At 39.5% G+C, this 16,190-nt stretch overlaps 1 protein-coding gene across 1 annotated transcript in view; it reads right to left on the reverse strand.

Moving 5' to 3' along the window:
• Positions 1-16,190, reverse strand: part of ADAMTS3 (ADAM metallopeptidase with thrombospondin type 1 motif 3) — a 251,730-nt gene that overhangs the window by 62,225 nt on the left and 173,315 nt on the right. The window lies entirely within an intron of this gene.

Here is a 16,190-nt window from a genome sequence, read left to right on the forward strand (position 1 = left end):
CATAGTCACTGAGATGCTGCTTTTCTGTTTATTCTTCAAATACTGTACACATGCGTCTGATCAGACGAACCTCCTCGACATTTAGCACAGAATAGCAACGCTGATGGTAACGTAGTATTACTGGACCCAAAGCAGCACCATCAGGCCAGATGGGATGTTCAATGGGTCTGAGAATGTGTACTTTCACCCTCCTGTGGCCACATCCTCAGTGCAGAACAAAGAGAGTGGATACAGACAGAACAGCCACTAAGTAGTTATTAAATAAATGGAGATTATAAATTAAAGAACTATGTGTTGAAAAGTTTATAGTGGTTAAGTTGCTATAATCCTGAGGGGACAGAATTTGTATCACATAAACTTAAATCACTCCTCTTGCCAGTAAACTTAACTTAAAAATCAAATTAGAGCATGGCAACACGAGGGCATCTAGTTGTATAATTATCAGTCATGATACAGGACTTCATTTCTTATGAGTCTGGTTTTCTCGTCAATGCTGCTAGGGAGCCACTGTAGGTCTCCACGCTTGTTCTGGCCATCATTTAGTTAGCATGTCACTGTCATAGCTATATCTGGAAATCCATGAGACACCAAAGTAAGAAGTCGGTCAGAAAATACATCCAAGGGGAAAATAAGAAACATTTTTTTTCCATTTTATACAGTTGAAGAAATTTAATTTTACTTTCCCAATGGACAACACACACATACACACAGACACACAATACAAATATCCATATCTATATCCATTTATCTATCTGCTGAGACAGAGAGTGAGAGGCATTCTCAGGTTCTAATTTTCTTGATTATCTGCTTTCAGATTTCCATATTTTTGTGTTTTTTTTTAAAGATTTTATTTATTTATTTGACAGAGAGAAATTACAAGTACACTGAGAGGCAGGCAGAGAGAGAGAGAAGGAAGCAGGCTCCCTGCTGAGCAGAGAGCCCGATGCGGGACTCGATCCCAGGACCCTGAGATCATGACCTGAGCCGAAGGCAGCGGCTTAACCCACTGAGCCACCCAGGCGCCCCAAGATTTCCATATTTTTGGAAGAAAAATGTTTTTTGTGAAATGAAAAATAAAATTTATCACCTGGATGCTAAAATAAAAGATATTATTCAAAACTGCTGGTATAAAACTGAAAGTGGATTCATTTCCATTTCAAATATATGTAAGCTGAAAAGGATTTTACTTTACAAACTGCCATGATGTCTAGAACACCCCCCCCTTATCTAAAAACAAGTTTGACAGAACCCGTTCCGACTCATGCTTTTGTATGGGAGGCTTATTTAATGCTGCCCTTGGGCCCGTAAACCCTGTGAAACGGTGTCTGACATTAACAAATGGGCATCTTCCTCCCCACCTTTGCAGTTTTAACAAAGTTGGAGGAGGGGAAAAGGTGTCTCTTGGCCAGGAAGACGGATGGGCATATCCTAGACACATGGGATTAGAAGTAGTAGAGGTACAGATCTTTCTCACACCCTTTTTGCTATTAAAAAACACACAGAAACCCCAGCATCCCCCCTGCAAGGACAGACACAAGCTCCGAATATAACTGCTCAGGTTTGAAAGCTATCCTGTAATTCGCTTTGACCCAAGCCCAAATGCAAGATCATTAGCTGGGAAAGTTCTTCTCATCGGGGGATCACACTGACGCCACAGTACATAAATAGCCCTTACCGCCATCCACATCAAACAGAAGGTTTTCCTAAAAAGTTTTTAAGAGCTGCAACCCACATTGAGGGCAGGAGACTACACCTGCAGTCAGCTTTACCTCATTCGACCTCCAGCCTTTTCACACTCTTGGGAAACTGAAAGGATATGATAGCTCACGGACACGCAGGAAACTCCCACATGAGCTCCCAGTTCTAAAAAGGACTCTTTTTGGCAGAACTGCCAGTGACCATGTCCAATGCAAATATACTGAGCAACGTCATCATATCATTAAGTCTGATGCATGAATGGAGAAGACTAAGTACTTATTTCGGAAAGACAGTTCCATTCAGCTCTAACACACCTTTGGTTTGGCCTTTGAATCCCTCCTTAAATAGGTGGTTTTCTGGTTAAGAGAAGAAAATCTCTTTTTTCATTGCATGAGGAACCTAGAAAGGAAGAAGGAAGCCTTTTTCCTTCAACCATTGCCCTGATTCAATCGAATACACTTCTGTCCCTACAGTGCCCTTTCTATGATTCCTAAAGTGGGCACTTGTCAAACATTGCAAAGAAAGACAGTGAAGGAATTTCTGGCACTTTTTATCCATATGCATCAGTAGGCATTAAAGACAATTCTGAGGCTGTGAAACACCTTCACTCATAACGAATTTTCCCCAGTATACCCACCTTGTCACGGGCTTTGTAATCAGGCATACCTGGATTCAAATCCGGACAAATTCTGTGTTATTTCTGTGCCCCATTTAATACGAGCATTGCCATCATCGCAATGTGATTTTTTTTTTAATTTTATTTATTTATATGACAGAGAGACAGATCAAAAGTAGGCAGGGGGAAAAAAAAAAAAGTAGGCAGGGGGGTCGGAGAAGCAGGATCCCCACTGAGCAGAGAGCCAGATGCGGGGCTCGATCCCAGGACCCTGAGATCACGACCTGAGCTGAAGGCAGAGGCTTAACCCACTGAGCCACCCAGGCGCCCCCATAGCAATGTGATTTTATTTAAGATGTTTACCCTCTCTAAACCTCACTTTCCTCATCTGTAAAATGGGATAATCCCTACTTTGCAGACTTGCTGTAAAGAGAAGATTATAGTAAAAGCACTATATGAACAGTGCTTAGAAAAAGCACTCAAGAACTAGTATTCACTGTTATTATTGCCATGATGGTGATGGTGACGGTGGTGGAGATTTCCCATTGAGGGATGTCTTCTATGCCTTTCTTAAGCTTTCTACATTTTATTTTATAAATCAGAAATTTTACTTTTTTTATCTATAGAGATAGAAAAAAAATCTAGAATTAGTGAAGGGACATCTAAACTGCTAATAACTTTAGAAAGAACGAAGTTAACAATATTTCCTGCAGAGCATAAAGTAGGTACAATACAAGGAGAAAAGAATGTACAATATTTACTTTCAGGTAAATTAAGATGAAATCCAATGAGACAAGCTTGTTTCATAGATTAAAACCCTAATGTGAAATTGGAAAAAGTTAGTTAATAGATGGCACTGATCTTCACTTAATGCATAATTATTGAGTACCTGTACATGTCACAGACCCCGAGAAGGTAAAGAACCACTTGGAACCTCTTTGGATGTTAGAACCACATGGTGGTACTGGATTTATATTCAGAATGGAGCTGAGTTTGTATCACGTAGTCACAAACCACTACATAGGCTTGGAAGACTTACACTCCTTCTAGCTTAAGCAGATCTCATCAGGGGACTAGAACATGATTTCCAGCAATAGCTCACACCTTTATAAAGCTTCAAAGTTTAAAAGCTGGCACTAGCTTTGACAACATTTACGATGCCTCTATGTCTAATTCTGTGTTATTTCTGTGCCCCATTTAATATAGGAACAGGAATAATTAAAGGTGAGTATCGTGCTAATCATGTCCAAACACCTGTCCACCAGGGCTGTTTACCGCTAAGAGGATTGAAAGAAATCACAGACAAGACAATAGGCAAGATTAAGAAGCAAAAACAGAGTGAAATTTTCCATCTGGAGTAGCAAACCAGAACAGTGGGGGCACTCTGTTGGCAACCCCTTAAGTAAGCGCATTCAAGGTGAGTTGAATGGCTGTACCTGAGTTGGGCAGCCGAGAGTGACTGATGTGATAACAGAATTAGTGGGAAGACTGGGCATCTTATAGACAAATAAATAAACAAGGCCCTACCATAGGTGCAGTGTGCATCATTCCAGAAAAGTGATGCTCAGAATATCTTCCAAGCTTCCCAGAAATATCAAAGGCAATCTGTCTTAGTAATGAGAGTGAGTTTCCTTTCTTCAAACTTTTTTGAAACTGAACCTTTTGAGTTACTGATAAGAATTAATTACCATTTGGAAACATTTTGATTGTAACCATTTTTGTCCCCACTAGCTTCCTAATTGTTGTATATGAGTTTTCAGAAAAAAGAGTAATTTTGCTACGAAGCCCATTTTTATTAAAGATATATGAGAGGCACACTGGTGACCGACTAAGTCACAATAAATATAGTTAATTTTAGTGTTAAAGACAGGATGGTACCTAGTATTAAATAAGAATTTTGAACGGACCAGACAGATAAAGTGGAATACAATGCATTTTGCTGATTATAAACACTTGGGCTTCAGACATGTTTGGGATGGAGCACCACATGTTTACATTACCTAATCATATTTACAGGAAGTATAAGTATAGACTGATGAAATCACTCCCACCCCAGAAGAAATTCTATAGTCCGAAAAATGATAGGAGACAAAGGTAAAATTAGAAAAGTACAAGTTTTGATCAAGTTCTGAATCTGATACAAGTACATTTGGGGTAGGCAAGCAACCTCGAACGTTCTGTGATAGAAACCATGACAGACACCACTATCCTCATCCATTCTCTCTTCCCTAAGGAGTAGAATGTGAGTTTTTCTTGAGGTGGTCATAAACTCAGCTAAAAGTCATTTGCAGTCTCTCTTGGGACTAAGCACCCCGCATGACGAAGGATAATGCAGTGACGTACGAGCAGAAGTATTGCTTGTACTCCAGTGGCTTCAGTGGGCTGATATGAAAGGCTTCCACCAAGGCTCGTCAAAGGAGTGTGATTCCTCTTGGTAGGTTAAGACCTTGTGATCCTTTATTCAGTATTCCTTCCTGCTTCCCGGACATGGACATGATGTCAGCAGTTCTATGAGTAACCTTAGAATCAAGACATGTGCTTAGGATGATAGGGGAGCTCTAAAGGAGAGATCTGACCCCCCTGCAGTGCCTAGCACCAGACTTTGTTTCATACGGGGGACAGCACTTCTATCATGTTTAGGCCAATTTTGGGTGTTCTTTTATATGTCACTGAATCTAGCCCTCATAGATAGGACAGTGACAATAATTTTGTTGCATAAATTCCTCATGCTCTCCTGCTTCATTTGGGAATGCAAGTTAATTTTCATGTGGATAAGTGAATGATAAAGTAAGGTTCAGTTTACCAAAATGTCCCAGTTTTCTTCGTAGTACAACTTCAGAAAATGAGGAAGGAAATGTTTTACAGTAACCAAAAACATAGCATGAGTCTATCTATATCAATTTAACATTCTTCACGACCAGAATATGGTTGTGAAGATGAGGTGACCGGAATGCCACAAGCTGGATTTTCCAATAGTAGGTGGAGATCCTAAGATCAGAGCTAAAAATAGGCATAAAATTCAACAAATGTCATACGTTAACATCGGAAACAGAGAGGAGTTAAGTCGTGTTGACCCGTTAAATCAACCAATAGTGATTTTTTCCACTAATACCTTTTTAAAAAAATTTATATTTTTGTAATTCCTAAAAAGATACACTAATAGCACCCCACTATATAGGGGCATCATGCCATCAAGATATAAAAGATTTCTCTGAAAAACAGCTGAATCCTTCACCAACTGGGAAATTCCATAACGATAGTTCAAAGAACTATATTCAGGCCAATTCATGATGTCAATTCTGAAGTCTCATTAAGTAACTGTTGCTTTTTTTAAAAAAAGACATTACCATTGAATGAATATTAGTTTCCGTGATTTCTTTTCCCCAAAAGTTCTAATTCTAAAGTACACATTTGCTTTTGTTTTCATTGACTACTTCAAGGGATAGCATACAGCCTTTTTTTAAAAAAGTGGAAAGCATCTTGCTTTTCAAGTGAAAAAAACATTTTTATGATTTGAGTTTATGATCATTAGCTAATAACACAGAACAGTCACCTCAATGTCCAATACTTACAACATTCTGACTTTTAGTGTGAGTCTCTTGTATGTCAGTTAAAATATTTTAAGCTGCAAATAAAACTTGCAAGTATTTTAAGCAACCAGGAAATATATTCATTTGCATTACAACAGGCCTGGAAGTCAGGTGACTCCTGGGATTAATTGGTTTATTGACACATCATCAGGTAAGCAGTTTTCTCCATCTTTCATCCTGCCATTCTTGATGAATCACTTTATTCCAGATCAGATTCTTTGATTATTTCAAAATGGTAGCACCAATACCAGCATCATATCCACATACCACAACTTGTGTCTTCTAGTGCTTGTTTCTTAGGAGTAGGCAAAAATCTTTCCTAGAAGCCCAGTCCAGTTAACTATAGGTTTTAGTGCCCAGAACGGAGTCACAGGCTCCTGTAAAAATCATTCACAGAAAAGGAGAACAGAACCCCACCTAGGTCTTAGTCCCATCAGAATATCAGCCCCTGCAACTGAGCCTGGCCTGCCCTGAATATGAAGTGGGGAGGCCCTGAAACCCCACCCCCCCAAAAAAAAAAGAGAGAGAGAGAGAGAGAGAGGAAAACTGATGCTGTACAGGCAACCCACACTGCTGAATTCTCCATTTCAGATCCCTCTCTTCCTGCACTCCCTACCACTGATCTTCTACTGGTCTCTTTTATTCTTAGTTTGCATTCATGCAGTTTGTATTTCATTTCTGTTACTGCAATCTGTGGGCCTAGGGATCACTTCTGCATTCTCTCTCTTTTTTTTTTTTCCTTTAAGGTTTTTATCTTTATTTGATACAGAGAGAGACAGCGATGAGGAACACAAGTAGGGGGAGTGGAAGAGGGAGAAGCAGGCCTCCCCCTGGGCAGGGAGCCTGATGCGGGGCTTGATCCCAGGACCCTGGGGTAGTGATCTGAGCTGAAGGCAGACGCTTAACAACTGAGCCACCCAAGCTCCCCTCACTTCTGCATTCTCTTGCAAGACAGAGTCCTTCATTCCCATGATATGGGACCCATATCATTGTTGCTTGCCTAGCCCATTCCAATTGTTTCTTGAATAAATTACTGAAATGTTCAGGTGTGGGCAGAGTTGTCAGACAAAATACAGTATACTCTGTTATACTGAAATTTCATTTAAGTAACACTTTTGATATATAAATATGTCCCAAATATTGCACGAGATGGGCCTAATACCAAAAACTTACTCAAACAAATTAAAATTTAAATGCAAATCTTGGATTTTTATCTGCTAAATCTGGCAGCTGTAGGTGTGGGAGGATCTTTCTCCAGGAGGTCCACATAGTTACACGGTTTTATGCCCACTCACCCTCCATTTCCTGCTCTACCCCTGTATACTCAGCTCTGGCATAGTAGGCACTGACCCAGGGATGGGTCAAGAATTGACCCATTTCCTTGATTCTATTGATCAGTGAATGGATTGGCAAGTGGTCTAAGTCATACCAATTAAACGATGACCTTGGATTATTTTATTTATGGTTACTAGGAAAGAGAAATTCCCTCTACTAAGCTTGAAACTGGAGTGTATGACACGGAAGCTGCCTGGGACTAGCGTGGGGAGAGCTCTTAATTGATGTTTAATGCAAGAAGAGGAAAGTGAAGATCACTAATGGGGAGAACAGATTATCCTCCAAAGATAACTCTGAGCCACTGAATTCAACAATTCCTGAAACCTTGGTCTTCTCAATTTCATGAATACATAAACTACCACCACCTCATTTTCTCTCTTACAACTGAATTTTGCTTAAGACCGTTTGATGTTAGTTCCTAACAACTGAAACGAAAAGAGCTCTGATGAATAAACCCATCTAAGCCCTTCCTGTGACAGTCATCAATTATCATCTTCCTTCCCGCTCTTCTTTAATAAGTTGTTCTTGGGCTATGTAGTCCTCTGAAAAGGTTGACATGTTCTGTTTAATCTCCCAAATTAATTATTTTATTCTCTTTATCTCATTTGAAATGAAGGGCTTTACTTACTAGTGATCATGTCTTCATGTGTTTCTTCTGTTGTTCTTATTCAGCTAAAACTATAAACTTAACTTTGAAGGACAGCACAGTTTTTCATTTCCAAATATTATCCCTCTGTACAATGAATAGCATTTTAATTAACATCTCTCCTCTTCTAAATTATATTCCTTCTTACTCCTGGTTTTTGTAGATGATTTTTCCGAAATCCAAGAGTATAAGAAGGAGTCCCTACATTCGATGTACTACAGCATGTTCTAGTAATCTGACCCTGCTAGAAGTCAACGTTTTCTACATAAGCTCAACTGCACAAAGGAGAGAAAATGCCATTTCATAGCTGCCAATTTCAAAGCTCAAATTATGTTCATCTGTTGTCTCCTAGGTGCCACTTTATTAAGGGTAAAGAGATTTCTTCAGTTCAGACTTTCCCAGAAACTCTATTTGAGCACACTAAACTTTTTCCAAAGGCATATGGAGTGATTTAATAAAAGGTTTAGTAAATGTGACATTTAGATTAAGTATTTACACATCTACAACACCAAACAGAATTTATCCTAAGTGACTAAAAATTCACGTAGATCAGGATTTTCCAGATAAGGATTTGGTTTTGCTAAGAACACATGGTAGTTTAGAAACCTGCCTTTTTATTGTTTTATAATAAAATTTTACTATGCTATCACCAATAAATTTTTACCAAAGCTTCAAAAACATGGAATTAAACATGCATTTTACCCATAAAATGACAATACTAAAGTGGTCATCTACATTTTTTTTAATCAGAAGTCGTATGCTCATTTGAATAATGCTGATCAAACAGTTTTGACTTATGTTCAGATGAAAGGTTATTTTTAAACAAACTGTGATTTATTCATACTCCTCAGCAATAAAAAAGAAAAAACTGTGCATACACAACCAATATACAGAAATCAGTAGCATTTCCATACACTAATGGTGAAAACACAGAAAGAGAAATTTAAAAAACAACCCCATTCATAATTGCACCCAAAAGAATAAAATACCTAGGAACAAACTTAACTAGAGATGTGAAAGACCGTACTCTGAAAACTATAAAACACTGATGAAAGAAACTGAAGATAACACAAACAAATGTAACAATATTCCACACTCATGGACTGGAAGAATTAAGATTGTTAAAATATTAAAATATTGTTTTAATTATATTGAATTATAATAATTCAATTATATTGAATATTGTTAAAATGTCTATATTACCCAAAGTATTCTACAGATTCAATGCCATCCCTATCAAAATACCAACAGCGTTTTTCATAGAACTAGACCAAATAATACCACAAAGGACCCTGAATAACGCAAGCAATCCTGAGAAAGAAGAACAAAGTTGGAGGTATCAGAATTCCAGATTTTTAAGATGTACTACTAAGTTGTAGCAGTCAAAACAATATGGTACTGGCACAAAAATAGACGCATAGATCAATGGAACTGATCTAAACCCATACAGACATGGCCAATTAATCTTTGACAAAGGAGGCAAGGATATACAGTGGGGAAAACAGCCCTTTTAATAAACGGTGCTGGGAAAACAGCTCCATGTAGGAGAATGAAACTGGGCCACTTACAAACACCATACACAAAAATAAGCTCAAAATGGATAAAGACCTGAAGGTGAAACCGAAAACAATAAAAATCCTAAAGAGAACACAGGCAGTAATTTCTCTGACATTGACCTTAGCAACGTGTTTCTAGATGTCTCCTTAAGGCAAGGGAACCAAAAGCAAAAAGAAACCGTAGGGACCACACCGAAATAAAGCTTTTCCTCAGTGAAGGAAACCATCAACAGAACAAGAAGACGACCTACCGAATGGGAGAAGATATTTGCAAATGATATGTCTGAGAAGGGGTTAATATCTAAAACATAGAAAGGTTAATTTTATAATCCTAACATGTCATCAGTGTATTTAAGCCATAGTAATTATTGCAAATTTAAGATAAATTATGACAGAACAGTATTTGCCATCAAATACTATGACTGGAAAGTGTAATTCCTAACCCCAAAGTAATATTATCCAGGTGAAATTTAATAACAAGGTATGTTTTGCATTAAAAAAAATGTTGAACCATTCCTAAAATGAGTTTCCATTAAAGACACTTATTTGCTAAAATAAAACTATTCTTAATCTTACAAATAAAATCCACCCGAGGGAAAGAAATATTGTTGTTATTTACATTTTACTCATATAAATACATGCTCCCACATAGTCCTGATCATATGGAAGCCAAAAAATTAAGCATGTTTTTATATCTTCTGTTTTTATAAACATACGGAATACAGTTTTAATAGCTGTTTTCATGCACTGTTTTCTAACATTTCTGTCACTTATGCATCGGTTTTGACTGATTGATTTTTTTCCCATCCTATTGGGTTGCATTTTCCTCTCCCTTTGTATGCTTGCTACTTGTTTTTTAAGATTTTATTTATTATTAATTTGACAGACAGAGATCACAAGCAGGCAGAGAGGCAGGCAGAGAGAGAGGAAGGGAAGCAGACTCCCCGCTGAGCAGAGGGCCCCATATGGGGCTCGATCCCAGGACTGTGGGATCATGACTGAGCTGAAGGCAGAGGCTTCAACCCGCTGAGCCAGCCAGGTGCCCCTGCACACTTGCTAATTTTGACCTGATGTCTGCCACAGTGCATTTACCTTGCTGGTTGCTGATGTATTCCTACTCCCGTAAATATTCTTGAGCTTTATTCTTGGATGCAGTCAAATTACCTGGAAACAGTTTGGTCCTTTCAGGTCTTGCCGAAGATAAATTATAAAGGACCAGAACAGTGCTCATGTAGAGCTAATTATTCACCACTCCTGAGGGAAGACCTTCCTGTGGGCTCCATCCACTGCAGCGTGAATCTTGAGACGTTCCAGTCCGTGTACTTTGAACAAGCACTATTCCAGCCCCAGGCCAGCATGGGCACTGTTACCTCTGACCCCCTCAGGCAGTGGTTCTTTTCCCAAATTTTCTCCATATATGTGCTGATTAGGACTTGACTAAATACTAGTGGGGAACACATTCAGATCTTCTGAGTTCTACCTCTGCATAATTCTCTTGTCACGCACAGTTCTGGGAACTCTGGTTACCTTCATGTCTCAGACGCTCTGCTCTGGTTTCTCCACTCTGAATGTCTTCAGGCTCGGCCCAGTTGCCCTTTCCTGAGATGCAGGCTGGAACCCCCCAGGAAGCTCACTTCCTTTGTTTCTTATCTCTTCGGGCTCCCTATCCTTCACCACCAGATACCTGGTATTTTGCAAACCACTGTTTCATATATTTTGTCCATTTCTGGTAGTTTAAGTCAGGAGGGTACATCCGTCTCTGTTGTTCCTTCTTGGGTAAGAGCAGAAGTTTATTTGATTTGGTTTTGCTAAGAACATATGGAAGTTTAGAAACTTGGATTTATAGGCATGTTACTCTGTAACATGACTTAGAATTTTCTACAGCAAGTCAGCTTTCCCTAAATAGCTTTCTATACACATTTACTTGGATTTGTGGAAGTTAGGCAGTAGTGAAATGTTCAGTATAAAGACCCTGACAGTACTCTTAATTAAAAAAAAAAAATTCATACTTCCATAAGATACTAAATCTCCTTGAATATGTTTTTGTAACATATGATATCATATACAAAAAAGAGACATTTAAGGTTAAGCATCACTTGGAGCTCAAAAAATATATATACCCTGTTCATCTCACTCCTAGAACAATCTGTATTTCTTTGTTCATTAAAAGCTGGCTGAGCCAAGAGGTACTGTAAATGTGTTTACAGAAAAAAACTGTCTTCCAAGGGTAGGCCTCTCTCAAAAAAGCTGCTTGTTACTTAACACAAACATGGAGGGAAAAAAAATGCAAAACCTTAGCAAACATAGGTATCACCGCACAGTCCAAAGAACACAATGTTTGAAATACTCACTGAAAATGTTTTGCACTGAGTTTTGTAGAGAATTATAAACTAGGTCTTTTTAAAAAAAATCATATGTAGATGAGAGAAAATTGGGGGCGAATGGCAGGAAGTCATGTTTCAGCAGTGAAGGCAAGAAATAAATCCTTCAAATCAGGGTTCACTGTGGGACATTTCCTAAAATCAACAACATGGGCTCCAATGAGCGGGACGAAACTGCTCACTCAAAAAAGAAATCTCATCAACAGGAAAGTGAGACCTTTTTGCATCTTGAGTTCAAGAAATCTAAAAACTGGGGTTACACGCAAACAATGAAAGGGAACACTACATCAAAAACCAATGACATACTGTGTGGTCACTAATATATCACAATTTTTAAAAAAGAAATTAACATTTATACATTCAGCTCACATTGAGGAACAGCATATCTGATGGGTTAACCCAGATGTCGTGAGAACATTTCACCACTGACTGTCATCAAAATCAATAAATACTGATATTTTCTTCAAGTATTGGATGGGAAATCCAGACAAGTCTGTTTCTAAGTGAGGGTGAGCTGATTTCATCTCAACTCATTCAGGAGTTCTGAAGCTCTAGTAGGTGGATGATACAAAAAGAAGCTTCACAAATGGAAAGACTAGGATTATGTGCAATTACTGCCGTTCCTCTCCTGGCTCACTCCTCCTGCACTTGGTTTGATTTCTTCTCTCCTCCTTCCTTGTTTGCACCCATCTCTTTCCAGACATTTCTTGAGCACATCTGTAGCACGGGATCTGACCTCGCTTCTGGGAATAGAAGGTGGTTAATCCCAGTTCCCGTCATTGAGGTGGTCACAGTGTAATAGGGAGAAATAGATAAACGGATACTTGGACACAAGGTAAGTGTGTAACTGAAGTAGAACCAATGTACTCTACTAGAAGAAATGCAAGGCGATTTCAACAGAGGAGGTGACTTCTCGGCTGGATTTTAAAAAGACTCACCGAAGTCAGACATGTGGAGAAAGAGGGTGGGCCAGTCCAGGCAACGACACACGTGCAGACGACCTGACAAGGACCGGCAGATGGCGGGGTGGGGGGGTGGGGGGGGCAGAACTCCAAAAAGAATGGAACAAACATAAGTGAAGATTTGTGTGGAGAGAAGCGGTCACTAAGGGAGGCTGAAGCGAGATCATGAAGAACCTTAAATAATTCACACACAGGTTTAGAGCTGGGTTTGCTGGGGGTCGCTCTGCATCATGCCCACTATCCTGGCATAAATATTAGGAATGTTTTCCTTCACCCTCTAATGTGGCCTAGTTTGGACAACCAAATCAAGTTAAGTAAGAAGTCAGCTTACTTCTAGGGCTCTTGGGATCAGAATGTGATTTTTAGAAGGAGGACTAAAGCTCTTAAGTCTCCTTTGCGCACCTACGTTCAGTGATGCCGGAGGCACGGCACTAACACCTTGTTCCGTCGCAGTGATGTTCCTTCCTAGTTGTGCAAACAGGGGCGGTGAGCGTGATTATGGGGCAGTCACCACGCGTACCTACTTCCTTGCATTTGTCTGCAGCTGCAGAAGTGGGAGCTACACCCCAGAGTGCTTGCAGAGAGGATGCCCGGTGAGCATGTGGTTACGCCAGCTAGAGCGAGTTCTGAAATCAGGAGTGGCGAATGTGGTTGGGGAGATGCTATCGGATCGGGGTGCTCCAGAGCAGCCTCCTACGTCCAGTTGTGGGCTGCCTAGAGCCTGCAAGGGGCATGAAGGACAGCAGTGCCAGTCATCATCTTCTGAGAAGTCTTCGTTCTGGCAGTCAGCAGGTGCGGGGGCAGCTCGCCCATCTCCCCTCCCTGGCCTGAGCTGCGGGAGCAGCTGCCCGGGTGGGCGACTCGGCTGGATCAGCCCAAGAATGAGTCTTGGAGCTCAAGGCGAACGGCCACTTTCCCAATCCTTCCAACAATTTAATGCACACTTAATTCTTTATATTAAATCGTTTCATGCTTAAAATAGCTAGTGTGGTTTCAATTTCCTGGAACCGAACCTTGATATATATATGGTAAGTTATTTAACAAAGCTGGGCCTCAAGTCCACAGCCATGTAATGAGAAGGTTGGGTCTTCCAGTGATTGGCAAGATCTCTCCTACCTCTAGAACTTGCTTCCGCGATTCTCTAATTTTGTCAAGTTTGCCGAATACCTCCCTCCATGTCTCTCCTCTTCCGCAGCCCTCAGAACCGCTTCCAAACTGGCCTCTAACTTATATTTCCATATAACCATTTCACTAAGATCACTATTAACGAACTTACAGTCGTCAGAAAATGCACCAGAAGCCCTAGGATGTGTACAAGGCAGCCACTCTTCCATTCAACAAATATTTATTGAGCTCCTCCTTGTGCCCTGTGAGGAGCTCCTAAGTAATATTTTATAAATTTCTTGACCTACTCCAAGCATTTGTTTAGAACCAGCATTCCTGGAAGTATATTTTGTCTTTGTCTTAAATTGTTTGCAATTTAGTAATAACTGTCACTCCCCCGACCTCTAGATACCACCCCCCCACCCCTCTTCATTTTGGGCTTCAGGGCTCCTGTTTCTTTATAGAAACCCACCTGAGTCAAATCAGGATTACTTTTTCCTTCTCTCTAGACCAGCATCCCCATTTCCAGCCCATTTTGCTTTCTTTCATAGCGTGAATCACCACACATTCTCTTCACTGATGTTGTCTTCCAACTCGACATTTTGCTCTTCTCTACTCTTAGTTTTCCATATGTGTCTTCAGATGGTCCTTTGCTAGACCTTTGCTAGACCCTGTGCTCCCCACCCATTGGCTGAGAATCCCCCAAGGCCCTCTGCTCTCATATGCCCTTGGACAAGTCCTTCAGCCATTGAGTTTTAATACTTTTTTAACCTTAAATTGCAGATCCTGGGTTACAGAACATTCCTACGTTGCTGTTCTAATATCTTCTCACTATAATTATTCTCAAAGCATTAACTTATCTCAACATGATAATCCTTCAGCCATATTCTTGTACTTCCTCTCCAGGCAGTTGAAACTCTGAGTCTGCCATCATTTTTACTTTGTTTTCCTCATCAGGCCATTCGCAAGTCCTGATAATCCTCGCTATGTACTATTCTTAGATTGGACATTCATCTATGACTCTGCATCCAGGATCAGAGCCCAGGTTCTATATTGGACTCTGTCTTCTCTTCCCCTATTTTCTGTCTCCTATGTTCGGCCACTCCAATGATCTTCTTTAAATGTTATCACAAGAGCTTTGGGAGTGCAAATTTCCTTTCCGCTTTAAATCTAAACCCTTTGTCAGTGGCCAAACATTTCACTATACCTAAATACCTATTACTTATTGTAGTCTGGTTTCATTTTTTTTTTTTCTCTAAAAGAGTTAACCTAACTGCCATTACACAGTCTACTCCTTTTTGCCCTTTTATTTATTTCATCAGCCTAAAATGTTGTTCACTTGAACTAAACAGTAGCTAGAAAAATCCTTAAAGGACCTGACCAAAGTGTTTCCTGTTCAAGGATCACCTCCTGTGCCTCTAATCAGTACAGTAACCCGTCCTAGCTTATTAATGTCTGTAGAGCCAAAGCTCAAACAAATAAAAAAGCGTTGAAGGATAAAATCATGTACTATATCTTCTCTCTTGCTCAATGAATATCAGAGTTAAGACCTTGGTAAAGCAAAGAATAGTCACAGATAATAAAACTCACCATAGCACATAACTTCATATAACAGCAAAACTGAAAGCTAGGTATGTACTGCATAATACTCATTATAATACAGTTGTACTCACACAAGCGTATGACATATGAGAGTTATTTCACCTTTATCCTATTTACTTTGGAACGCTTATTTATATTGATTTCATGGTACTCTAGACAAAGGGAAATAAATAAACATTCCTGAATGCAGTAAACTTTTGTTATTAAAAATTCTGATAATTAGTGATTGCATCCATTTTTTTCAAAATGGATAAATAGGCTAAAAAAATCGTCCAGGGAGTCTGGGCAATTAAGAGATCAATAAATTGTTAAAATAAATCAGTGTTGGGATGCCTGGGTGGCTCAGTGGGTTAAAGCCTCGGCTCAAGTCATGATCTCAGGGTCCTTGGATCGAGTCCTGCATCGGGCTCTCTGCTGAGCAGGGAGTCTGCTTCATCCTCTCTCTCTGCCTGACTATCTGCCTGCTTGTGATCTCTGTCAAATAAATAAATAAAATCTTTAAAAATATATAAACAAATAAAAATAAATGAGTGAGTAAGACATCAGGCAAATTGTTGAGTTTAAAGAAAATGGGGGTAGAAACAGGTCATAACATATCAGTGTACGTGAAGTGGAAGAATGGAAAAAAATATAATAACTAATTGTTACTGAGGTTTCTAACAGTACTAGAAATGATAACATCAAAGAAAAATTGGAGACA

The sequence above is a fragment of the Mustela putorius genome, unplaced genomic scaffold (genome assembly GCF_011764305.1).
Source record: "Mustela putorius furo isolate JIRA1106 unplaced genomic scaffold, ASM1176430v1.1 tig00000430_pilon_pilon_pilon, whole genome shotgun sequence".
NCBI classification, from domain to species: domain Eukaryota; kingdom Metazoa; phylum Chordata; class Mammalia; order Carnivora; family Mustelidae; genus Mustela; species Mustela putorius.